This window comes from Cnephaeus nilssonii (genome assembly GCF_951640355.1).
Source record: "Cnephaeus nilssonii genome assembly, chromosome: 11".
Taxonomy (NCBI): domain Eukaryota; kingdom Metazoa; phylum Chordata; class Mammalia; order Chiroptera; family Vespertilionidae; genus Cnephaeus; species Cnephaeus nilssonii.
The window spans coordinates 38,406,779-38,433,995 of record NC_137082.1 but is presented as its reverse complement, the minus strand read 5'-3'; the positions used below and the strand labels follow the sequence as shown (position 1 = coordinate 38,433,995).

General features: G+C 41.3%; 1 protein-coding gene across 1 annotated transcript in view; it reads right to left on the bottom strand.

Annotated features, from left to right (window-relative positions):
- Window positions 1-27,217, bottom strand: part of CTNNBL1 (catenin beta like 1) — a 178,889-nt gene that overhangs the window by 35,013 nt on the left and 116,659 nt on the right. The window lies entirely within an intron of this gene.

Genomic DNA, 27,217 nt, shown 5'->3' with positions numbered 1-27,217 from the left:
AAATCCTCAACAAAATTCTAGCAAATCAGATTCAGCATTACATTAGAAAGATCATACACCATGACCAAGTGGGATTTATACCAGGGATGCATGGCTGGTATAATATCTGCAAATCAGTACATGTGATATATCACACAAACAGAGAGACAAAAATCACATAATCATATCAATTGATGCAGAAAAAGCATTTGACAAAATCCAACACCCTTTCTTGATAAAAACTCTCAGCAACGTGGGAATAGAGGGATCATACCTCAACATAATAAAAGCCTTATATGACAAACCTACAGTCAACATCATACTCAACGGGCAAAAACTAAAACCATTTCCCCTAAGAACAGAAACAAGACAGGGATGTCCACTTTCACCACTCCTGTTCCACATAGTACTGGAAGTGCTAGCCATAGCACTCAGACAAGAAGAAGAAATAAAAGGCATCCAAATTGGAAAAGAAGAAGTAAAACTGTCATTATTTGCAGATGACATGATATTGTACATAGAAAACCTTAAAGACTCCATCAAGAAACTACTAGACTTAGTAAATGAATTTGGTAATGTAGCAGAATACAAAATTAACACCCAAAAATCTATGGCTTTTTTATACACCAACTAGAGGCCCGGTACATAAATTTGTGCATGGGTGGGGTCTGGCCGGCCCCGCCCCTGATGGAGGGGGTTTTGTGTCGCAACCAGTAGGGGGTGGGTGGCTGGGTGAGGGGCCACAGGCGGTTGGCTGGCCCTGCCCCCTGATTGAACTCCCGGTCGAGGGTATAATTTGAATATTAGCCTTTTATTATATAGGAGGATAATGAACTGACAGAGAGAGAAACTGAAAAAACAATTCCATTGACCATTGCAACAAAAAACCCCCACTAAGATACTTAGGAATAAACTTACCTAAGGAGGTAAAAGACCTATACTCAGAAAACTACAGGACATTGAAAAAATAGATAGAGGAAGACATAAACAAATGGAAGAATATACCATGTTCATGGATTGGTAGAATCAACATCATTAAAATGTCCATACTACCCAAAGCAATCTATAGATTCAATGCACTCCCCATTAAAATACCAATGGCATATTTCACAGACTTAGAACAAATTTTCCAAAAAATCATATGGAATAAAAAAAGACCCTGAATAGCTGCAGCAATCCTGAGAAAGAGGAACAAAGTTGGAGGGATCACAATACCAAATACTAAGCTATATTACAAAGCCACTATTCTCAAAACTGCCTGGTACTGGCACAAAAACAGACATATAGACCAATGAAACAGAATAGAGAACCCAGAAATCAACCCCAACCATTATGCTCAGTTAATATTTGAGAAAGGAGGCAAGAGCATACAATGGAGTCAAGACGGTCTCTTCAATAAATGGTGTTGGAAAAATTGGACAGATACATACAAAAAAATGAAACTAGACTACCAACTTACACCATACACACAAAAAAAACCTCAAAATGGATAAAGGAATTAAACGTTAAGATGGGAAACCATAAAAGTCTTAGAAGAATCCATAGGCAGCAAAATAGCAGACATATGTTGTAGCAGTATCTTTACCGATACAGCTCCTAGGACAACGGAAACTAAGGACAAAATAAACAAATGGAACTACATCAAAATAAAAAGCGTCTGCACAGCAAAAGAAACCATCAACAAAACAAGAAAGCCCACTGCATAGGAGAACATATTTGCCAATGTTATCTCCAACAAGGGTTTAATCTCCAAAATTTATAGGGAACTCATACAACTTAACTAAAGGAAGATAAACAATCCAGTCAAAAAATGGGCAAAGGACCTAAATAGACATTTTTCAAAAGAGGACATACAGAAGGCCAAGAGACGTATGAAAACATGCTCAAAGTCACAAATCATCCGAGAGGTGCCAATCACACCTGTCAGAATGGCTATCATCAACAAATCAACAAACGACAAGTGCTGGCGAGGCTGTGGAGAAAAAAGAACCCTCATGCACTGCTGGTGGGAATGCAGACTGGTGCAGCCACTCTGGAAAACAGTAGGGAGTTGCCTAAAAAAATTAAAAATGGAACTCTCATTTGACACAGTAATCCCACTTCTAGGAATATATCCCAAGGAATCAGAAACACCAATCAATAAGGATATATGCACCTCTATGTTCATAGCAGTAAAATTTACAATAGCTAAGATTTTGAAACAGCCTAAGTGCCCATCAGCAGATGAGTGGATTAAAAAACAATGGAACACTACGCTGCTGTAAAAAAGAAGGAACTCTTACCATTTGCAACAGCATGGATGGACCTACAGAGCATTATGCTAAGCGAAATAAGCCAGGTGGAGAAAGATAAATATCACATGATCTCACTCATTTGTGGAATCTAATGAACAACATAAACTGATGAACAAAAATAGATCCAGAGACATAGAAGCATCGAACAGACTGTCCGACCTCAGAGGGAAAGCAGGGGAGGAGGGGTGTGGGTAAGAGAGCAACCAAATGACTGGTATGCATGCATATAAGCATAACCAATGGACACAGACAGTAGGGGAGTAAGGGCATGTGCAGGGTGGGGGGTAGGAGTGGCCGGGGAGAGGTCAATGGGGGGAAAAGGAGACATATGGATTATTTTAAACAATAAAGAATTAAAAAAAAAAGTACAGTCCAAGTTCCAATATGTTAATACTGCCTCTCTCTGTGAGGAGAGCTATTTATGCATAAACAGGCTTGTTTACAACTCAGCCTGTCAGTATCCCATTGCTGAGAAAGACATGGGGCTACACTGAGAGGATTAACTCCTGAATCTCCAACTAGTGAATTAATTAACCTTATTCGGAGCTTTAGAATCAGACAGACTTGAAGTCAAATCTTGCTTCTGGCACTTAGTAGCTAATTAGACTAACCATGATTAATCTCTGAGTCTCAGTTTTCTTATTTATAAAAGGGGCTATCTGTTCCATCTATGAAGTCCATTGTATCATATGAGATATGTGCATAGTAGACACTCAACAGATATTAGTTTGAGATCTGCTGTACTAAAAGAGTATAGGAAGAGTCTCTCACCCATGTACCTATCATAGATCACCTATAATCTAACTCCTTCCATATTGCACTCTGATCACATGTCCACCACTGAACATGTTTCAGTCTGCCTGGGTCATCTTAACTAGCTCCTACTGAGAAACATAGGAATTTAGCCCTGGCCAGGTAGCTCAGTTGGTTAGAGCATCATTCCTATATGCTAAGGTTGCAGGTTTGATCTCTGGTCAAGGCACATAGAAAAATCAACCAATAAATGTATCAATAAGTGGAAAAACAAATCAATGTTTCTCTCTCTTCCTCTCTCATATAAAAATTTTAATTAAAAAAAAGAAATATAGGAATTTAGATTGCTTTACTTTCTTAGCTGATAAAGCTATTTTCTATAATCCTAAAATGGGACAAGACCAACTTCACTTAGACTCCTTCCTCTCACAGTAAATTAAAATATTGTGCTTATGTATGGTTGCTTATAAACCCAAATAATACAAGATTCTGGAAGACCTGCAGACAGCACTGAGGTGGGTAGTGGCTATTTACTAGTAGGCTAAAGAACATAGCACAGCTAAGCAAAGATGATCTTACCTTTTATTACAAATAAATGTACTTGGCCATGGTAATCATTTGCCTTTTGATCTTGCTGCAAGAACTGAAAACATAGCACATGTTCTGTAAAGGAAGTGAAAAATACCTTCTCCTTTATGAGTTTTATAGCCACTGGACAATTAATTACAGGGTATGAGATGGTACATATAGCAACCACTCCTTTAATTGAACTTCTGAGTACCTCTTATGTACAGACAAAGTACCAAGGACTGCAGAGATGAGAGAAGACAGTCCACTTTAGAGAAGCTTGTTGTCTTATGAGTAGGGCTAAGAAATACACAGCTACAATAAAGTACATAATTAACTGGCATATGGGATATGCATAGCACATATGTGAAGGGCCTCTAATCAGCTGGGGACTGAGTAGGAAAAAGGAGGGAATGGGTAGGGGTGGCTAAGCAGATTAAAAATTAGAAAGTCAGAGCTGGATTTGTTACATGGACAGGTGAGTGGCCGTGAGCTATCAGCTCTAAGTTTTTGTTAGTAAAGTTGGTAGACATATAGAAGCCAGGATGTTGGGTTCTCTGGGCACATTTAATTCTGAAGCATAGACCTGGACCATATATTCCTGAAGTCAGGGATAAATGGAATACTTCTACATTAACAAGTCTCCCAAGGTGGGCAGTGGGATAGGAGGTGAGGAACAGAGGGACGAAGGTGACAAGGTGCACAGTAACAATCTCTAAATGTGACGTCCCCATCCTCTGTGCCAAGTGAAGTGGCTCCAGATTCCAGAGATAGCCTGCTTGCATCTCTGCAGAAGTGCTGGTCCCATAAGGGGAAGATTACATTTACCACAAAGGAAGAGGAGGCACTAGCAAGCTGAGCTGGGTCACAGGATAAAGCCTCTAGGGATCTTTGGCAGAGAAACTGACACTGAATCATCCATCTCTACTAATAATAGCCTAAGGCCGTCACGACTGGATGGACGACCGAACACCTGGGTCCTGGTGGCGGCGGAAGAAGTCAAGCCTGGGTCCCAGCAGCGGCGGCAGCGGTGGGAGTCAGGCCTGTGTTCCGGCGGCGGTGGTGGAAGTCAGGCCTGGGTCCATCACCAGTTAGAAGGCATCTCAGGGTGAGGACCATCACCTCAGCTAGAACTCAAGATGGTCACCTGGTCAGGCCTGGCCCCAGTACCAACCTCCTCTCTCCTCAGCCCTCCCCACAGCTGGTGCTTGCTGCAGCTCCGTGTGCCTTACTTAACCACCCCTTCCTTCCCTGTTCCTACAAAGGAGGCTGCATCTTTGTATGTTATATTCATAAACTTTGTAATGTTTTGGAAAAACACACTAAAAACTAAACGATGACCAAGAGAATGCCACAGTCAACGTCCGGAGTCCAGCTCAGGAGAACGGAGAATTCCATAAGTTGGCCGATGCGAAGATATTTCTGAGTGACTGCCTGGCGTGTGACAGTTGTGTGACCGCAGAGGAAGGAGTCCAAGTTTCTCAGCAGAACACCAAGGACTTCTTCCGTGTTCTGAACCTTTGCTTTGGTTTTCAGAATTCCCTGCTCCCCATATGTCGGCTCCCTCCCTCGGAGGGGCACTGTCTTCGTCACATGGGTGCAACTGGAATATTGTATCTCTAGAGGATTGCCCCAATGTATGTATCCTTTTATCCAACGATGAAAAAATCCCAAAGAATAAGAATGGAAATAGACTACTGTCCTTTAGGCTTAAAAAAACCCTGGAAGTGTCCTGCGAAGAGCTGAGGCTTGGTTCTGTCCACGCGCCTCAGAGAGATTGGATGAGGAAATGGCCTGGTTTGGCCCTGACTTTACCCACTTATGTTACTCTTGAAGGTGTCTTTGCCACTATGTGAATAAATGCCACCTTTTGGAATAGGGCTCATACGAAAGTCTGCATTCCCAACTTTTCTTGAAACAGATCTATGTTCTGCAGCTGTGGCCACCGTCCTGAGACCAGGTCCTGTCACTGAAGATCAGGGGGCCCTGGAGTGGAACCCCGCCCCCCCCCCCCCCAATGCTCTTTTACATTCAGGGACTGAGCTGAACTCACTTTGGGGGAGGCCTGGCAAGGGTGACAGGTGTCACAGATGGAAGGATGAAGAATGGAGAGGCAGACTCCCTGCTTGGTTCCTCCCTGGGTGGGGTCAGGCAGATGAAGGCCGGCCAGCCCGCCCCACAATTGGGTGAGATTGCGTCCTCTGTGTCCACCTCTCACCTTGTGGGCCCGACCACTCCCCTCAGCTCTGGGCAGCCCTCTGTGTTCCATGACAGCACGTTCTGCCCTTACATGCTGCTCGTCCTAAATGAGAAGGAAGAGAGCAGTTGGCCCACAGACAACTACACAGAAAGATAGGGCTCACGGCTGGCGAGTGCAGTGGCAGTGGTGGGAGCCTCTCCTGCCTCCTTGGCAGCACTAAGGAGCAGCGAGCCGAGTGGTAAGGAGCAGCGAGCAGGCGGGCGGTAAGGAGCGAGGGGTCCCAGACTGTGAGAGGGATTTCCAACTGTTGGGAACGGGCCTAAGCCAGCAGGCGGACATCCCCTGAGAGGTCCCAGACTGTGAGAGGGTGCAGGCCAGGCTGAGGGACACACCCCTCCCCTTCCAGTGCACGAATTTCATGCACCGGGCCTCTAGTTTATTCATAAAATAGAATCCTACAAGGTATAAGATAACAGTGTTTGGAGACAGAAACAATCAGACACTGATCCTGCCCCCGCAGGTGCTTGAGGTCTATTCCATCTAAAATTACATGACAGAAGGTGATAGTGAAAGGGAAAGGCAGACACTACTGATGGAGAAATACTCTCCCAGGCAGAGGGTCTGGGAAGACTGGTAGGCAAGGTGGCACTTGAATTGAGCCTTGAAGAAGAGAAAAGGCAAGAAGAGAGCCTTGAAGAGAGAAAGGGCCATGGAAATAAGGATATTCCAAGTAAATGGACAAACTTGAAGCAAAGGCATTAACCTGGAATACACAAGGAATGAACCGAGAAATGAAAGAGGTAAGTATGAAGGGAGGGAAGGGAGGATAAAGGAAATGAAACTGGAAAGGTGGAGGAAGGGTGCAGATATAATATAAATGCTGGACTATGGGAAGTGGACCCTAACCAAATCCTGATGGCCTGGCATTTAGACACTGGCCCAGCCTGGCTGGTTGGTAAATGAATTCAGGGCCTCTCTGCCCACCCAACTTCAGAGACCTCCAGCAGCCCAAATGGTTATTTCAGCCTGAGTTCTATTCTGAGTAAAGAAATGGTCCCTGCACTTCAACCATCAGGCCCATGTCTTGGCAAGATTTTGCAGGGCTACTTGAATTCAAGGTCACGCTGCAGAGCTACTTTTGTTTCCACGGAACATCTAAGGCTATCAGCTCTTTTGTTTTAAGGAAATCACACAGCAGTGTTCTTCTCTCATTTCTAAAATTAAACCATCTCTTTTTTATTGATGCCTAACCCCCCTTCCCCACCCCCACCCCCGCCCCGAGCACCCTAGATAGACAGACATCCTGCTTTCTGGTAAGACTCTAGATGTGAACAGGATGTTTAAAATACCCTAATTATATCGATCTTGACTTCAGCAGTGGTGTGTTAGAATACAGAATAATGTGTTCCATGCCTGGCACTGGCAACTGAAGGAGCAGGAGGCCCTGTCAAATCAAGCCTTAACATCACACTCCTCTGCCTTTATTATTATTTTTCCCTTTTTACATTTCATTATAATGGACATCTGCCTGGCAGGAAATGTGGTAACCCAAAAAGAGTCACGCATGTGTGCTCAGCCACTCCAGCTGAATATTGATGCAAGTCAAATCAAACGCTCTTCTCAAGACAGATGGATCTGTGTATCTATAAATAGCCCCTTTAACACATACACAAAATACATATATTCCTATTCTTACCAACATTTACCGAATCCTGAGCATGCAGCAAGCCCTGGGTTAGACGCTGGGGACTTAAAGAGGCAATAGTTACTGTAAACCTATTATGTGCCTATGTATGCTTTATACATGTTGCATAATTTAATTCTCACAACAATCCTATGAACAAGTTCTATTATTCTCCTTATTTTACAGATAAGAAACTAGAGATTCAGCTGAGAAAATAAACTTGCCTCCCAGGTTTCACAGCTAAAAAGCAACTATTAGTTCTACTATAGTAAAACTTGATTATTTTCCTCAAGTGTTAAAAACACCCAAAGAGTGTGTGTGTGTGTATATATATATATATATGTATACACACACACACACACACACACACACACACACACACACACACACATATATATATATAAAGGCATTCAACCACTAGTACTGCAAATAAAATCATGAAATAGTCATTTGATGAGGTTTTCAAAATAACGAATGCCTGAGGACTGTGGGGCAGTAAGTTCTCCCACGCTGCTGCACACATAGGCACATAATAGGTTTGCAGTCCTGAAACCACTCTGCTACATGGCTCTCCCCAGCAGATGGTAAACTCCTCAAAGGCAGGGCCCACATCTTATTCATCTCTACATCTTCAATATCTAGTCCTGTGCCAGGAGTTTAACCACTACTAAATCTGACATCCTAAAAACACTGTGGTACGAGTTAGCTGTGGGAGGTTTGAACGACCCCCAAGAGAGGGTCTGGAAGAGTCAAATTCTGAATAATGAAAAGGAATTTATCAGAAAGTCAAAGTGGGAATGGCATTGAATAATGAAAAGAAATTTATCAGAAAGTCAAGTGGGAATGGCATTCTAGACAAAAAACAAGAGGTTTAAAGGTTTGGAGACACAAAGGAGCACAACATAGGAAAGGCTACAGGGTGTGCGAAGGAATGGAAGAGGTGGGATGGAAATAAGAACCTTGTTCATTCAACTGAAGAGTCTGGACTTTATATGTACAGGAATGTGTACTGAAGAAGCAGAGTCAGATCTAGATGGTAACAGAAGCATATGCACATACACAATATACTGCATCTGGGTATATGTAACAGTGAATTAATTCTCCCTAAGCAAAAACTGAAACAGTTAATGATCTTTCAGAAAGAAGTCCAGTTTCCTTGCCCCCTTCTCAAGGGAAAAAGGGAAGTATGACATAAAGAACATTAGAGTTAAACTTTGAGAAAAATCTTTTATGTGACTCTGAATTGGTCTCTTCTTCACCCACTCTCTGGGCCTCAAAATCCTTGTTTCTAAAAAAAGAGAAGTGGCCTGGATGATTTATAAGATCCTCTCTGAATTCAATGATAAGATTCTAGTTATCAAAAAAAGATGTGAACAATTATGTAATGACCTAGCAATTCCACTCCTAGGTATTTACTTTAGAGATAACGAAAACATATGACTACAACTTGTACAACAATGTACATTGCAGCTCTGTTCATAATGGCCAAAAACTTAAAAAAATAGTTGGTCAATAGGAAAAATATATCCACTCAATGGACTACTACTTGGTAAGGAAAAAGAACAAACTACTGATGCATACAATACAGATGAATCTCAAAAACAGAAAGCTTTTCCCCAAAAGAATAAACACAGTATGAGTCCACTCGTGAGGTTCTAGACGAGGTTAACCTAATCTGTGGTGAAAGACTCAGAAGAACGGCTACCTTTGTGAGGTGGGGGATGAACTGACTCGGGAAGGGCATGAGGATAATTCTGGGTGGGATAGTGTTCTGTACCCTGGGTGGGATAGAGCATGTATTTGTCCAAACTCATCAAATAGTGCACTCAAGATCTGCACATTTCACTCAATGCAATTTTATTTTAAGAACTGAACTCTAGGTTAATGATATTCATGTTTAAGGGTAAAGTGTTCTGATGTCTGCAACTTCACGCATTAAAAAAATAAAATGGATGGATGAGAGAGTGACAAAGCAAATATGATAAAATGTTAACTGCAGAATCTAGGTGGTGGATACATAAGCATTTGTTATATAGTTCTTTCAACATTTCTGTTTGTTTGAAAATTTTCATAAGAAAATGTTGGGAGGAAGAAGGCTAATAAAAAAAAAAGAATGAGAGATGTGAGCTTGGAATATAAATGATGGAGATTCCTGAAGGCTATTTTTTCAAAGGTAGTTTTTAATATGTCTGTTGTTTAAAATTTTGAATGTATTTTCCATTGAAATAGGCACACTGAAACCTATTTAACCTAAAATATAGCCAAAATTAATTCAGTATTCTCAATTTTCAGTTGCAATGAGATTCCACAAACACTGTTTAAACACCTACTGGATGCAAAGCAATATGATAGGTGTTGCTTTTGGTTGACTTATTTCACAGTTTCCATGGGATTTCCCCCCTCCTTTCAGAGTTCCAGCAGCACTATGGATTTAACAAAGTGTTTACATGCTATCTTAACTAACTTACAGCCCTGTATAGTGGGAAAATGTGCCTTGCAGCAAGAAAGGGATATGTATGCTCAAGAAAAACTTCTTTCTGCTACATAGTTATTCTCCAAGGGTGCAGAGAGAAAAGAACAGAATGATTGATGTGGCATCTAACATTCCCTCTCAGGGCTTGAGCCAAAAGCATGAAGTTCCTTAGGTCAAGTGTTCATATATCAAGAAAGGCCCATATCTCAGATGGGTTGAAAGAGAGATCCATGAAGCTTTAAGTACCTGCCATGTGCGTACACAACCATCTCCAGTAGAAAGTGATTCCGATCTAGTTTTCTCTGGCTCCTACAATGTGAACCAACTCCATCACTCCAGTGTGAACTGGGGAACGGTGCTGGTTCTGGGGAGCGCCCATGAAGAATGAGCTAGCACCAGGGACTTCAGGGACTTTGAGAAGGCCTGGCCAAACTCTGACTAAGACAGATGTATACCAAGTGGCAGCATTCTGACTAGCTGAGACTGCCAGCTTCCTATCCATTTTCTCATCTTATTTATTACTAATAGAATTCATATTTATTTGGTAATATGTCCAGCTTAAAAAGAAAAAGAAAAACAAAACTGCAAGCTTCCCTTATCATATGACCTACATGTAGGTATGACTGTGTGACCAACCCCAGGTCAGAGATTTAAGATGAAATGGTATTTGGTATTTGGGACTTATAGGAGGCGACATGTCCCCTTCTGCCCTACCCCTTCCTCTTTTTGTTTTCCTGTTGTTGGAATATAGACATAATAACTGGGACTCTAGTAGCCATCTGAAATCATGAGGCAATCTTGAAAATTGAAGCTGGTTACTTTAGTAGGTGCTTGCAGTACATGAGAAGCAAACATCCCTGACCCTGTGATAAGGGTGGTAGAATAGAATGACAGAAGGAACCCGGGCTCCTGATGACAAGGTGAAGCTGCCAGTCTAGTCCTGCTGACCTCTGGGCTTATTTTACGTGCAAGAGAAATAAACCTCTATGTGCTCTTATTTTGTTTAAAACAGGATTGTTTCCAAGTCTCTATTACCAGCAGTCAACTGAAATTCCTAATTGATACATTCTTCCAGTAAATTCTTTTCTAGTAAATCCAAAGAGAAACTTTGCATCCTGAGCGTTCAGGTATTTACCCCAAGAAAGCTGTGTATAATCTCCCTTGTCTTTGGACCAGCCACACATCCCAGGAGGAAGTCTTAGAACCAGGAATAGCTGCTGGGGAAAGGCACATTCCTTTCTTTTTACCCAGCTGTGTCAAAGGGCTTCCTTCCAACACTTTTCCCTTAGATTCTGGAGAACCTGCTGGAATGACAGCATTTTTATTAACCCCTCCCCGTTGTGATGGCGGAAATAACTGCCTGGAGTTTCAGCACCTGTTTTACCTCTGCATCCCCACCAATACTCACATTCCCAGCACCCACACCCCACAATGCTCTGAGAAACTGGTATGAGACAACCCGGGGTTTCTGGCCACCTGACTGAGTCCTTTAGTGAGTCCCTTTGATGAAGACAGCTGTACATCAGGTGGGGCTGGTCAGTTTACTTTCCTATAGCATATCACTTTTAGGAGTATTTCATTTAAATTGATTTAAAAAGACTCTGTGGCCTAGAAGCTCTTTCTCAGGGGTTGAAAGCATATTATATACTCTCCTCTCACCACCCATGCCCAACAACAACAACAACAACAAAACATAAAAAAGTATTCAGATCCTAAAATGAGACAATCACCCTGAATATTTATACTGTGATTTTATTTTTTCAAAGCATTCTTTTCAATTAGCTTACTGTATTCTCAAATAGTCCTAAAATGTTTCAAAAGCAATGACACAGTACTTACCTAGATTTGGATACACCTAAGGTTAATGACAAATGCCAGAATTCTTGCACACTCTCAGTGATTTCGCTGCTATTCCAATTTCCCACTTTCCAAGTATCAACCTGCCTTGACGCAGGAGAGCTGATCATTACAGACGCAAAGCAAGGGAGGTGTTTTCACACTCCTCTGAAAGCCATCCCTGGATGTCTGTTTTAGATTAGAAATCCAGTTCAGAAAATAAAGAAAGAAAGAAAGAAAAGCCCGTTTCCAGGATGTTCGGGGAATGAGCTAAACCTACCTGTTCACTGCTTTCATCTTACCCACCAGTCCTGCCCGTGCACTCTTCAAACAGCCACGGTGTCCTCCTCCTATTCTTCCGACATTTAGCAGCAAAGTCTCCTTTAAAGTGCCACAGCCTCACCAACTGTTGAGTTCCACACACTTCCTCCAGACTCCAGGGTTTCAGCTGATTTCTACATAAACCAGCAAAACCTTCTTGAAGACCCAAAGGAGCCTTATGTTCATTTTCTTGAAGCCTGACTTCTTACCCCTTCTTCCCTCAGCGACACAGTGAAAGGACAAAAGGAATTTCCCTACTGCACTAACATAGCTCTTTCATTTCTGGTTTAAGACTAATGAATTAAGTAAGCCATTATATAATCTTGTGCACACAAAAACTACTAGAAAAACACACAGTCAGCCCCGTGAAAATGCTTCAGGATCATATTCTAACAGGATCAGACTCGTAATCAGGAGAGAAAAGAATCTGGTTAATCCTAAAAAAACACACTGCATTTGTGGAGAACGTTTCCATGTTCTGTTTTACTAACAGGATATAATTACCAATTAGCAAATATGTGAAGTACTTTGCCATCATCCTTTTCTCACAAGCTAACCTTTCCAATACACCCAGCACAACCATTTTACAGCTGTACAAATAAAGAACTAAGAGCCTGAGAAATCTACATGCCATTACCAATGGGACTTTATTAAGAGGGAAAAAACATCTATTAGTGTTACATGCCAGACTACTGTGCTTCACATACAAATTCTCAATATTCATGACCACCTCTGGAGTAGATTATACTATTTACAGATGAGAAAAGATAAGGACCAGAAGGTTATGTGTTTTACCCAAGTTCTCAGAGCTAGTAAGAGCCAGAGACTGATCCAACTCCCAGGCCAGCTTCCTTTCCACTGCCCAAGTCGGGCCTTTCTAGTGGTGACTCAATTTACTAGCACCCAAGTTTCCAGGGTTGTGAGAAATAAGCATAGAGCCATTTTGAACAAAGCTATAAACTGAAACGCCAAAGTCCCTTTGCTTTATACAAAACAGATGGTTTCTGGAAAAAACTGACTTCAAAGTAATTTCTGTGAAACAAATCCTACTTGTCTACCATTATGGAATTCAAAATGCATTCCCAAAGAAAGAATTCCCCTGCTTCTTCATCATAAATATTTGGTAAAGGGGAATGGTGAGCAGCCTTGGCAGATGCTGGGCGTGGCTGCAAGTCCGCAGCAGCGTGTCCTTGCTGGGGGTGGTGCTCCAGAACTCCCCTCAGCCTGGCCACAGGCTCCTCCCTTCTCAGAGAGAGACCCCCACCAGGACCACAGGAATTCCTCCCATGCCTGGGAGGCCTCTAACACCACGTGGTAGCTCCTAGATTCTATGTGTAGTAGAGTGGGATGCACATAGGCACAGGGATCGGAAAATAGAGATTTTATTCTCCAGAATGATACTAATAAGCACAGCAATAATCAGAAAGGTAGTCTTCTTTTCTTGGACTCAGTTTCCCCAACTGTCTATCAAAGAGTCCTCTCAGCTCTCAACATCTATAAACGCTTCCATTTATGTCAGTAGTTGTCAATGTGGGGGAAGGAGAGGAAGACTCCTTTCTTGTTCACTTGGAACAGTCTTACTCACTTTCAATTTTCTAGTCTTCCTAATCTCCTCAGGGAAGATTTCCAAGGCTCTCCCAAGTAGACTGGAAGCCTACTTATTCCTTCATGACTTCCAATTGCAACTTGAACCTACCTCCTTTATCACCTTTGTATTGTAATCATTATTTGCATGCTGTATCCCCACCTTAGGGTGGGATCTGAGGTGGCCCATGGGTACCTCCCCGATCTAACACCTTGCTTGGCATCATTAGGTGTTCAATAAATACTGGCTGAAGACTGAAGAGTGGGTGGACTCATGGCAGAAGTCAGCTGAGGTTTCCTTCAGGCTACCTTACAGACAAGAGTTCCACAGAGACTTTCTAACGACAACTAGTTCTGGGTGAACTCTTCAAGATGAGCCTCTTATGTCATCAGGATGTGTTCAGATATGGGCACCTCTCATTTTAAAGCTTAACCTTTTGCACTTGGATGTCGAGTGTGACTCAACACGGTTAGCATTGGTAGCAGCTTGTATGTCGAGCCACACTCGACACGTAGTTTCACCACGGGGGGAAGGGGGATTTTTGTCTATTTTTCCAGTATCTTTTCTTGTTTTCATTAGCATGAAAGGACAAGTAAAATGTAAATGCCGTCTCAACTGATGCCAAAAAAGAAAAAAATGAAAAACCGATAACGCATGTGAAATTTATTAGGAAACTAGTACATGATCTTGTTGGAGAATTCAGAGATGGTACACTAACTTCCAGGATTAGATTATTATCCACTAACTTATAGCAACGTTTAGATGGAAAGCTCCATATAATCACACCTCACCCTAACAAAAAACACAAAGATTGTGTTGTTTGTTCTAACAGAAAAATCAAAGGAGGAAGAAGAGAGACGATTTATATTTGCGAAACATGTGAATGTAAACCAGGTCTTCATGTGGGTGAATGTTTCAAAAAATATCACACCATGAAAAATTATAGAGATGAAAATTACTCTTTGAATGTATCAATAATTTGAAATATAAAAAAATCCAAATAAATAAGTTTGTATGAAAAGAAACTCCAGTTTTTTATTCTACTGCCGCACTTTGTAAAATCTGGGGTATTTAAAAAATTAAATCCCGAGTAGAATAAAGGAATCGAGAAAAAAGCAAGCGAGTGCAAAGGGTTAATCCTGAGCTCACTACTTGTGAAATGCCTTCTGTAGCCTAGGACTTTGACAGAGATAAGACATGCTGGGAATACACATTTCCAGAGCTACCTCTTAAATAAAGTCCACCCTCCCCCAGGTGTGTTAGAAAGAGAGGGGAAGAGGGCTAACAGTTGTTACGCAAGTACTATATGCTACAATAAATCAGAGGGGCAGACATCAATATTCTATTTTATAAATCCCTCCTACTCAAAGTGTGGTCAGAGGACCAGCAGTGGCAGTCACCTGGGAGCACGTTAGAAATGCACAACTTCAGCCCTCACCCCAGACTTAGTGAAGCAGAATCTGCATTTTAATCGATCCCCAGGTGATTTGTCTGCAATGTAAACACGGAGAAACACTGTTATAGATGAGGGATCTGGGGTCCATGATCTAATGAAGCTAATGAAGGGGCCTAAGGTTACCCAGCAAAGGTATAAACGAGGATTTGAACTCAAGTCTGAAAGGCATGTTCTGAAAGGCTGTGCTTGTCCCACTACACTGCTTTTAAGAACCATGACAACCTTATAGCTTAGAAAAATACATCTACCTTAATATAAAATATACAGTTGACTCTTGAACAACACAGGGATTAGGGACTTGTCCGCCTCCCGCAGTCTAAAATCCATGTATAACTGTTGACTCCCCCCAAATTTAACTACTAATAGCCTCCTGCTGATCGAAGCCTTACTGATAATATAAACAGTTGATTAACACATATTTGCAGATTATATTATATACTGTATCTTACAATAAAATAAGCCAGAGAAAAGAAAATGTTAAGAAAATCATAAGAGAAAATATATTTACAGTATTTATTGAAAAAAAAATCCATGTATAAGTGGCCCTTCACAGTTCAAACCTGTGTTATTCAAGGGTTAACTGTACAGAAAATTGTTCTAATTAAGTTCAGTATTTCAAAAAGTTAGATTGAAGTCATATATTTAAAAAAAATTCTCACATGCCACATTACCAAATACCTAAAAACCTGGTTTTGAGCTTTCCTGTCCTGCCATGCTAGTATTATAAATCTTCCTATTTTATTAGAAGAAAAAAAAACTAACATTACCAGATTATTGCTTTGGTGGTTAAAAGCTATTTAACTTTTTGGTTTTCAAATGTCTCCTTGAGAGACTGAAGCACAGTATCGAGAACTTGGGCTTTAGGTTCTAGCAGACATTAAACTGTGTGCACAATTTGAGAAAGTACTTAACTTCTTTGGGGCTGTTTCCTCAGTATTAAAACAGGCTAATGATACCCCACACTAGGCTGATGTTTTGAATAATGACATCATGTATATAATGGAACACAGCAAATCTTCTATAATAATAAAAGCGTAATATGCTAATTAGACCAGAAGTCCTTCCGGACAAAGCCGAGGCTGCGAGGGAAGCCCGGGTCCTGGGTGCTTGCTGGTGGCCGGAGGGAAGCCGGTGCTGGCAGCCGGGGGAAGGAAGGCTTACTCTTGCATGAATTTCGTGCATCGGGCCTCTAGTACTAAATAAATATGAGACACTATCACTGCTATCAACATCAACAGTAACCTTGACTGGCTGACACATCATCAGGAAAATTAGCCTGGCAACGAGGCTAGCAAACATTGTTATTCTACAAGTTTGCCAGCCAGCAGGGATACTTAACAGAAACATGATTTATTAGTAATCAATAACATTTAAGAAAGTTGTAGGCATATTTTTCAGTGATTATCAAAATGATACGCTTAATTTATTTTATGGTAACCCTGCAGCAAATAGGGAATAAATTAACAATAATTTTCTTTCTACTTTGGAGCCAGGGCTTGGAAGAAAAATATTATAAGGAAAAAAATGCAAGAAATGTATACGAGATGGGAAAAACTCAAAATGTGATACACACCACCACCATATTGTACACGTGCATAATTTTATAGTATACAAAGCACTTTCCCCATACATTACCTTATCCAATTCTCATACACTGTGAAATATTATTGTCTCCATCTTAAAGGTGGGGAAACTGAGGTTCAGAGAGAGTAAATGACTCATTCAGTCACAGACCCTGAGCATAAATTATGGCAGAAACACAGACCCAAATCTTCTGAACCCAGCTGGGTTTCCTTTCCACTAGACTGCTTGTGGAATTTAGTTACTGTATTATTTCGCAACAAAGGTGCTCAGCTGCAGAAAACCACGCCCATGACAGTTCACAACAAGGTCCTGCAGCCCCAACCCCAGTGGTGACCGTCCCTGCCCAACACACACATCTTTTAATGGGCTGGCATCTGAAAGAGAAAAGAGCTACTTCTCTTGAACCTGCTACCTGAGAATAATTTCTGCTTGGGGATCCGTTGTTTGGCTACCAGAAAAGAATGTTTAACATCTTTCCAGCCTCCTTCTTATGCTAATTACAGCTCATCGGCATCTGGACACCCACAAGCAAAATCAATCTGACTATAGAAGCAAGCCAAAGACATTTTCTTACCATAAAAAACAAACAAACAAGTATGACTGCGACATGATTAAATACACAGAACATTTCCCCAGCAACCTGCAGGCTGCTGCACATAAAAATCACAGCCAATATCACTAGAGTCCAGGAAGGTGGACTAACAATCTCACACATGTAATTGTATTCTTTATGAGCAGTGAAATGTAGACAAGTATATACGCTTCCACATTATATCTACTGTTAGACGCTAACATTCAAGTACTCAAAAGAAATACCATCGAAAGGCATCTTCACTTCCCTTTCTTTATACTACAACCAAATGAACTTAGCTTTCAGTCCATACCTCATTTCCTTATCATCCTCAAGTTCCAGCACATTCACAATACTTCGAAGAGCCAACATCACTATCCAAGCACAGCTCACCTTTTCAAATTATCAACTCTGCAACCTGATCATTTAACCTATCCTGCCTTCTAACAACAGAGTCTAACTTCTTAACTGTATTAAAAGACTCAGCACCGCGGACAAATGTGTCCAAGACAGTGTGAGTAAAAACAGGCTACAAAATAGTGTATTCCAGTTATAAAAAATTACATGCACACATATACAACTCCCACCCCTAACGCAGATGTTTGAATGGATGGTGTCCACGAAGTTTTCTGTAATTAATTCTGGGAGGTGAGACTGGGGGTGACTTTTACTGTCCCACCATCCTTGTCCACATGCTTAAATTTTCTACATTAGTCTATTATGAAAAGCAATAATGCTATTTTTAACAAGCCTCCCCCAAAGACCCACCATGTCAAGATCTTCCCTTGGCTCAGAGAGAAAGTAATAAAGATGCCTACCAAGATTTGTGCTCTGATCATTCTGACCAGTGGCCTCAACACTAGCTGAGCAACAGGATCTGGAGCTTTTTAAAAATATAAATGCTCGGAGTCCCCAGGCCTCAGAATTTCTGGAGGTGGGGCCCAGGTATTTGTATTTTGTCAAAGCTCTTCAAGTGATACTTATCAGTCAGGGTTGAAAACTATAGATTTATGCCTCATTCTCAAGAGAGGACCAACAGAAGGAGAAAACAGGCGGTGCTGAGTGAAGTGTTTAACTAAAGGCAAGTAACTGCACCCTAGCCAGGTAGCTCAGTTGGTTAGAGCGTCGTCCTGATACATCAAGGTTTCAGGTTTGATTCCCCATCAGGGCACAGATAAGAGGCAACCAATGAATGTGTGAATGGGTGGAACAGCGAATCTCTCCCTCTCTCTCAAATCAATAAATAAAAAATAAAGGCAGACAATTGCAAGGTAACCAGATGGAAAGAGAAGCTGAGGCTGAAGCAGTGCTGAGCTTCAAGTGTAAGAGACCACGAGGAGAGAGAAGGCTGTCAGTGGACAGACACACCCTAAAGGTGGAACCCAAGAAGAAATAAAGTGTGGCAGGGCAAAACATTTCAGACTAAGAGACAGAAGTTATTTATGAAGTACTGGGGGGCAGGACTTATTGATAACCTGATGAAACTGAATAGGAAAAAGATACCAAGCAGTTTAAATTAGGCCTACTACTGGTGGGCAGCCTTGAATTTATGAAAAAAAGGAGGAGGAAGGGAGAGGAGGAGGAGGAGGAGGAAGAGGAGGAGGAGGGAGAACAGTTTGTGGAAAAATCCTGGGTTAAAATCCTAGTAAGACTATATGCTAGCTCTGTGATCTTCGGAAAATGACAGTTTCTCTATGCCTCAATGTTCTCACCTATGAAATGTGGGTAATAATACGCAGCTCACAGGATTATTGTAAGGATTAGATGAAATGAGATAATGAATGTAAAAGCCTATCAGAGTGCTCAGAACTAAAAAAGCTCCCAAACAGAAACATTTGGAAGCATATTCCAGTAAAGTTTATGTGTTGCATTTTAATAAACCAGGGCCCACAGTTAATTACTGCCTGGTCCCTAAGTTATTTCCTCATTTTGGCACCACCTAAAAATGCTGGAGAAATAACCTAGGAAAGTTTGGCTTTTTCTCTACTGTTGCTTCTACATTCCTGGTATTTGTTTTACTTCTATAAAGAAGATACATTGCATACTAAACTATTTCTATAAAATTTAATCAAGATTATAAATGAAAACTAACAGTCATATTGACAAAATAATAAATGTACCAGTGGAAAATCCTATATCCAAAATAAGAATTCAGCTAATGCTGTCACTAAAGAACTAAGTTTCTACCTGGCAAAATGAAAACCACAGAAGAAAGAAAAGAAGTGATAAATGTTTCTCCTTCACCCTCTCTACATAGGCCCTCAAAATCAAAATTGAATTTGGTCCAAATTAGCTGAAATAGTCAAAATAACTAAAATTAGTACTATATGTGTGACCTGTAAAACTTTGGGAGAGTCCTTTTTTGAATATATAATAAAACAAAACTAAAAAACAGCAATAACTACCAATATTAATGAATGCTTACTATGTTCCTAAGCATCATAAATATATAACTCAGTCAATTCTCACAACAGCTCTCCAGGGTCTCAGAGGTACTACTCCATGGAAGCTTAATAATACACAGATCCACCAAAATTATGCAGACTGGTGGAACTGGACATTCTGAGCCCGCGTCCCAGATAACTATATTTTAAACAAGGTCCCAGATGATTCTGATGGGCAGCTAGGTTTAAGGCAGTCTGTCTCTCCCAACTTTTATTTTACACATGCTGGTTTTTGTTTTCACTTCACAGTCATACACCCGGGTAACTCAGACCTAAGGTTTGGCTCAAAAGCCACATTTCTATGTAGAGCCGTTTCTAGTCTCCAACTGTTCTATCACCACCCAGACTAGATTAGTAGCCCTTCCTTTGTGCTCCCACAGTGTTTCACACTTTCTTCTACCTTTTCATCTTGTAATATAAATGCAGGTTTCTATGTCTGTCTCCTTAGCTGGACTGTGAGCTTGTTTACCTTTCATCTACAGCACCAAGACTGCCACAAAGAAAGGGTTAGTGATTTGCTTAATTAAAAAGAAAAAGAAAAAAGAATGAAGCTTCACTGACCCACCTCTAAGACTCTATCCATAGAAATAAACTCTGTAAGAGTGAGAACTAGAAGAGTCTGGTATCTCATTCAAGAAGTGATGGATTTTAACAGGGTCTAGCATTACCAGGGTTACCACTAAGGGTTCAGGTTATAGGCCATAATGATAACTAGTGGCTATCCCATCTCCCTGGTAGCTTATGACCCGGCCTGTCTGCATATGGAGCCCTGGTCCACAACTGGGCTTCACACCCACAGAAGTCAATGAGTTTGATCCTACATATAAACATGAGAACTGGGAGAGACAGGGATGCCTCCTGTTGAAAGAAGGCTGCTAGGCAGTAACTATACTACTATTTACTGAATGTCCACATGATAAAGACTATATGTAGTATGCTGATGATCATTATTCTTCACACAACTCTTTAAGAAAGGATTTTATCAGGCTTGTTGATTAAAGAGGAATTCAAGGTCAAGAAAGAATAACTCATCCAAGGCCACCAGCTAGTTTGGGGACAGGTCTGTCTACAAAGACAATCCTCCTTCCACGACTCTGCTGCCTCCGGATACTGACCAGGAGATCACTGGAGCCACTAAGGCATTGGAAGAAGCTTTAGAAGCAAACCTAGGCTTAAATTCTGCTTCTGCCATTCATTTGCTAAAAGGTCTTTAGTAATGAAAAAGTCCCTGAGATTTACCTGTAAAAAGATAGAAATGCCTAATTCAAACAGTAGGTGCATTTGTAAAGCCCTGAGTATATTGGTAGATGCCCAATAGACGTGAGTTGGCCATTATTAGCCTGTTTCCCCACTCCTCCTTGCAAAAGAGAATATCAGTTTCTTCCAGAATGGCAAATACACCCTCAGTTTCACTGTCTTCCTCGTTGACAAACAACTAAGCTGTGTTCTACTAGGGAAAGAAAGGCCTGAGGGTAAATTCTTAATATGATGGAACCAGTTAGCAAACCAGATGTGCAACGCTCAAAATCATCCCCTCAAGCCTGATGAGGAACCCCCAAATCTAAACACATTGTTATTTCAGCATCCCTACATTTTGTCATCTGAGGTCAGGAATGAGACAAGCAGCTAGAGGGAGAGAAAGGGAATTGATCCTGAATCTGTTCAATTATAAGGTTTTCAAATAGTAACAAAAAGACATTATAAAATAGCAAGACATTTCCACCCTTGTTTTAACATAAGGTGCCTGTTAGTACATGACTTAATATCATTCTTAAAATTAAATACTGTTCACTCTTCACTTGCTCATTGTTCTGACCACTATAACCAACCCTTTATGATTTTTAAGCTTGAAGAATACAAAAAGAGGGGGCAGATCTTTGAATTCTCTGTTTACAGGCGATATGGAGAAGTGGGGATCCAGGGCTCCCTGGTGTGTCCTCTCTGGGGAAGCTTTTTGTCTTACATGCCACAAAGGACTGGCAGGCATGTTTACAGTCCACCTCTTATGAATGGCAGATTCAGGGAAGGGAAGCATTTCTTCAGGCAAATACTTCTAAAATTACCAACAGAATACAAAGAAGAGGAACACAAAAAACACATCCTCATTGCAGTCACTAATATTAGGTAAGCACTTTATCTGTATTATTTCACTTAAACCTTATGAGATAGATTCAGTATTATCCCAATTTTACAATTAAGGAAATACAGGCTCAGAGAGGTTAAGCAACTTTCCCAAAATCACAAAGCTAGTAAATGCAGAAGCAAGACACCAACCCAAGTTTTGTCTTCATTCAAAACCCATGTTCTTAATTATCCATCTATCTCTCTATATAAAAGCCTAATATGTTAATTGTCCCTCTGACTATTCAACCAGTCACTATAATGCACACTGACCACCAGGGGGCAGACGCTTCAACTGGTAGGTTAGCTGGCTGCTGTGGTCCGGCCAATCGGGACTGGGTGAGATGGACCGGACATGCCTTGGAGCACTCCTGTGGTCCCTCCCCGGCCCTGATCATGCACTGGTGGGTGCCTTGACCTGGCTTGTGCCCTCTCACAATCCAGGACCCCTTGGGGGATATTAGAGAGCCGGTTTTGGCCCAATCCCCGCAGGCCAGGCTGAGGGACCCCACCGGTGCATGAATCCGTGCACCGGGTCTCTAGTATCACATATTTGTTATACATGCCTTAGCTCTGCCCCCTCTGCCACTCCCATCATTAGTATAAGAATGAAATACTATTTATTTTTCAAGAAACACTTTTCTTAAGCCTTCCCAGATTCCCTAGAAGCCTGGGCTTCCACAACCTCTAGTATAGCATTTAGTATAGTATGATGTCTGAGGTCAGTATTAAAAGAATGATTCATAATAAACTAACATTTATCAATCCCCACACTATGTTAGACTTACACAATAATAATAATTCTCAATAATCCAAAAAGGGTGGTATTAATCCTATTCTTATAGATGAATAAACAAACATGTATTGAACATTACTATGGGACAGATGCTATGGTCATATGGGAGAACCATAAACAAGTTAACATGGTAATAGTCCTTTGAATTTCACAATGCTCTTAACTATAGGCATGTGTCTCAATCTTGGTTGTAGATGGTACAGAGGTGTTAAATAAACACATTCAACCAATGCTTACTGAGCACCTACCATGCACCAAGCACTGTGAAAGACACTAGAAATGCCTAACAATAATTTATCTAAGTCATTTGCCATATAATTTGTGCAATTTGAAAGAATAAGAGTCCCTACTACCATGATGACCTGCCCTGGGTCAAAGCACTAAGGTTAGAACCAAGGTGTTCTAATCAAGAACTTTTGACTTCATCAACAATCCAGAGAAGAGATCAAGCTAGTTTGGCTGGACTCAAAAGAGCAAATACTATAGCATGACTTTGTGAAACGAGTGTGAGATTTGTGATCAGAAGCTTAGTGTATAAGTCTTAGTTTAGCTACTTACCCACTGTATGACTTGAAGTCATGATCTCCTCGAGTCTTACAATTTCCTCATCTTCAGAATGAGAAATAACATCAACCTTATGGAAATGTTGTAAGGCTCAAATATGATCAGTTGTGTAAAGACAACTGATCATATCAAATGCACTGGTAGGTTGAAAAATTCCAGTGTCCTTTGGTTTAACCGAAGTCATCATTTCCCTTCTACAAGAAGTATCTTTTTCTCCAAGCATTCCTGTTCTCTCGTACACTTTAATAATGAAGCACTCTTTTCTGGTAAGTCTTTGTAGTTGATAATATGATTTTTTGGTAACTATCTGCAAAATTGCTTCCTTCCCTTCCTTAAATTATAAATTTATTGAGGGCTGGAAGTGCCTCTCTAATTTGAGTGGTGACATGCAGGATGGACTCTGGGAGGACAAGAGAATTGGGAGACTAAAGTGAGAGAGACGTATTAAAGCTACAGTAGTAGTTCACGAGAGATGATAAGTACAGTCAGTGGCAACAGAGAGGACTGATTCAAGAGTTTTTTATAAGGTAAAATTCATAGGACTTAAGATCAATTACATGTGGGGAATATTAGAGTTAAGATGGTGCATTGAGTTTTGCCATGGATGGTGAAGTGGAGAGTAGTGACATTTACCAGGATAAGGAAACAGAGGAGACTTGGGCAATGAAGGAATGAGTGTGGCCTTGAAAGAGTTGAGTTTGAGTATCTGATGGGGTTGTCTGCTGGTTTGTTAGCTGTGCCAACTAGAGCTTAGGAAAGATACAAGGTTGAAGATTTGGGAATCAATGGCAAAGAGATAGAAGTTAAAGCTTCAGGTAGTAGGTGAGATCACCTAAGAAGAGAGAAGAAAAGAAAAAAAGAACAGGCAGAGAAAAAGGATCTGGAGATGGAACACTAGGAAAGAGCTTTCCCCCAGGACAGGGATTTTATTTTGTTCCCCTTCTCCTTGGGACCTGTCACATACTAGGTCTTGGCTGAATTTTGGACATAGCAGGAGCCCCCAATAAAAGCTGCCCCAAACAATGACTTACCTATGCTGGTTAAGTTCCCTTCTTTACTAACTGCAGGGAAGGTTTTGCCATTTCCCTTTGTAGGTGGTGGGAGTTTTGGTCTGCACTTCCTCACTGTTTGGGAGTCCAAGAAGCACCGGCAACTACTAGTACATGTTACCTGACATGTGGAGTCCACCAGAATCACAATTCTTTGCAGATGACAGAATGGTATTCTTTAATGCACTAACCTGTCATCAACTGCTGTCCTTGTTCATAAGGTAAAATGTGTGCATATGCTCAGCATGCACACCATACACCTACACACTGCTTGGTAGCTCACCTCCTTAAAGCTTATAACAGCCTCCAGGGGAACCATGTTAAAACAGCGCAATTAACTAGAACTGCTACAAACTCAATAACTCACCTACCTAATGAAGCAATATAAGAAAAATTGTACCTATTTTAATAAGAATTTTAAAAAGAGACAAGAAGTAAAGGTCAAATGCCATTTCTGGATCCCAGCTCTTTTCTTCTCTCTCCTATTCTGAAGCAGTTAATACCAAGGAGAAAATATATACTATGCTATTCGTTATAAAACCAAAGAGGCAGCCAATCATGCTATTGCACACAAGGGCAAATTATTTCTTTCCAACCCATCCCCCAAGCTAAATGCCTTCCCTGATCTATTTCTGAAGGTTTTATTATGCAAACCTGAATGGATTTCAATTACAATAATTCTTTTCCTTCCCTACCCCAACTCACAAAAGAGGAATTAAATTACTAGCAATTCTGGGTTATAAGGACAGTTTTTGCTTCTTCCTTCCTCTCTAGTCACCTTAATCAAAAAGTTCTCCTCTCTCAACCTCTTCGTTGGCTTTAGAAACACAGTTGCTTCTGTGCCACCCCACTATTTTGCTTCTAAACAAACTGGGTAAAAGACCACTCACCAGGCGTATGACTGACAACCATCAATCTGAACTGAAGTCCACTGCATTGATGTTAACCTTGCAGGGTTCTAAGGGGAGTTCCAAACCCATGTCTGTCCTCACTGAGCAGTCTTTTGGGAAAGTGGTGTTCATTCATGCAGTCAATGAACATTTACTGTGCATCCACCACATGCCAAGCACCAGGCTGGGCCCTTGGACTTAGAGGTGGAAAGGCCATTCGTTCCAAAATCGTAAAGGCTATGAAGGCAAAGTCTGGAGACCAAAACTACGCTTAATAGGAGGCTCTGTTCTAGTCCAGGGTCTTATGATATGCCTTCCTGAGAAAGTGACAGCAAAACCAAGGACCTGAAGGATGACTAAAAGGCAGACAGAAAAAGTTGTTACAGATTGAGGAAAGAGCATAGTGGAAGCCTGGGGCCTGGAATGAGCTGGTCATGTCTATAAATACTCCTGATAGCTGAGGCTATTGTGCTCTAGCTTAGCATACAAAGCTGACCAGCACACAGAGTGTAAGCCAAAGGACAAGACAGAACAAAGAAATATTGCACAATGTGCCCTGCCCCGCTCTGCCTTTGTTCTCTACCTTCATGGCATGAGTGAGGACCAGTTTGCCAGGAGAAGGAGCAGCTAGCTGGGACCTCCAGCAAGAGGTTCACTTCTCTCTGGGTGCTGGTGTATTCAGGATGCAGAACTCATCCTCACCAGTCATTAGGGTCCAAACATGCCTTCCAGGAGCTGTCTTACCAAGCCATTGCCCTCACTAATATAATGTTATCAATTCCTAATGCGGTACTCTAGAGCAAATGTACTGCTACCAGCATTCAACCAGGCACATTTTTTCAGAAGGGAAACAGCTGCTCACTGAATCCGTCACTTCTCCTTTTCTCAGTACCATGCACACAGAGCAAGAAGCCAGCTAAGGGCCGTTTTCCTTCTCTTCCTTCAAGCATGCCCAAGATGCAGTGCCCCGTCTCTCACTAGAACCCAGCAGGTCAGCCACAGCACAGTCTTTGAGGAGCTTCCTGGATTACAGGACAAGACTAACTAACAATAGGCAATAGAGCCTGTGCTTGAGAGTCTTAAGGTGCAGATATCAGTTTCTAGTTAACTAATCTAGTTTCCTCATTTTATGGACCAAGAAGGAAAATACAGTCTGGCAAAGTTAAATAAAGGGTCACACAGTTAGTTAGAACCACAGCCTGATTCATTTCTCAGCTGATTTCCTAAAAAAACCCCACAAAAAACCATCTACTTGATAGGTTGTTGAGTCTAAATAAGAGAGCCCAGAGCACAGCAATATTAGGACTGTGGCAGGTTTTCACGGAATGATGACTGTCTCCAAAATTTTCTCCTAGATCTCCAAGATCTCTCCCATGGCCTCATTTTGCTGAAATTTGATAGAAAAAAAAAGAGGCCAGCAACAGAACTGTTTACGGCTGATAAACATGCTTACGTCTGGTGATTGGTCAAAACCAATCTGAGGTGAACTGAACTCTGCTTGTTCTAGATCTCTAGTTCACACACAGTGTTTTGCAGCGCCAGTCCTCCCCCTTGCCAGACTTCCTGTTGTCTCTGGAGAGTTGATCTAATCAGAGAAGTTACCATTGGAAGCTACTACTAAAGACAGTCACATCACTTTCCCTTAAGCCACTGCAGTTGGAAAACACTAGGCCAAGTAAATTTGAGAAAGAAAACTTTTATCTAAGAGAATGAGCAATGCAAAAGGTCCTTCAGATACCAACGCCAATTCTATTAATCACTATGGAAAAAAAAATCACCCAAAGCATGGGACAAATGTTAGCTTTGACAAGACAACCAAATTAGTCAGCCAATCAGCTCCTCATACCCCTCCCTTAACTCTCCCCACACTTTAAAATAACCATCCAACCATGTGAATTCCCTAGTATAAGCGTCTGTTAGCCTCCAACCGAACTGTCAATGCTCATAAATCCCCGGCCTTCCAGATTGTACTGCGGCTATTTATTGGGGGGAGGGATGCAGCAGGCACTAGACAATAGCAGGAAGAGATTGGCCTAGCGGTAACTACTCT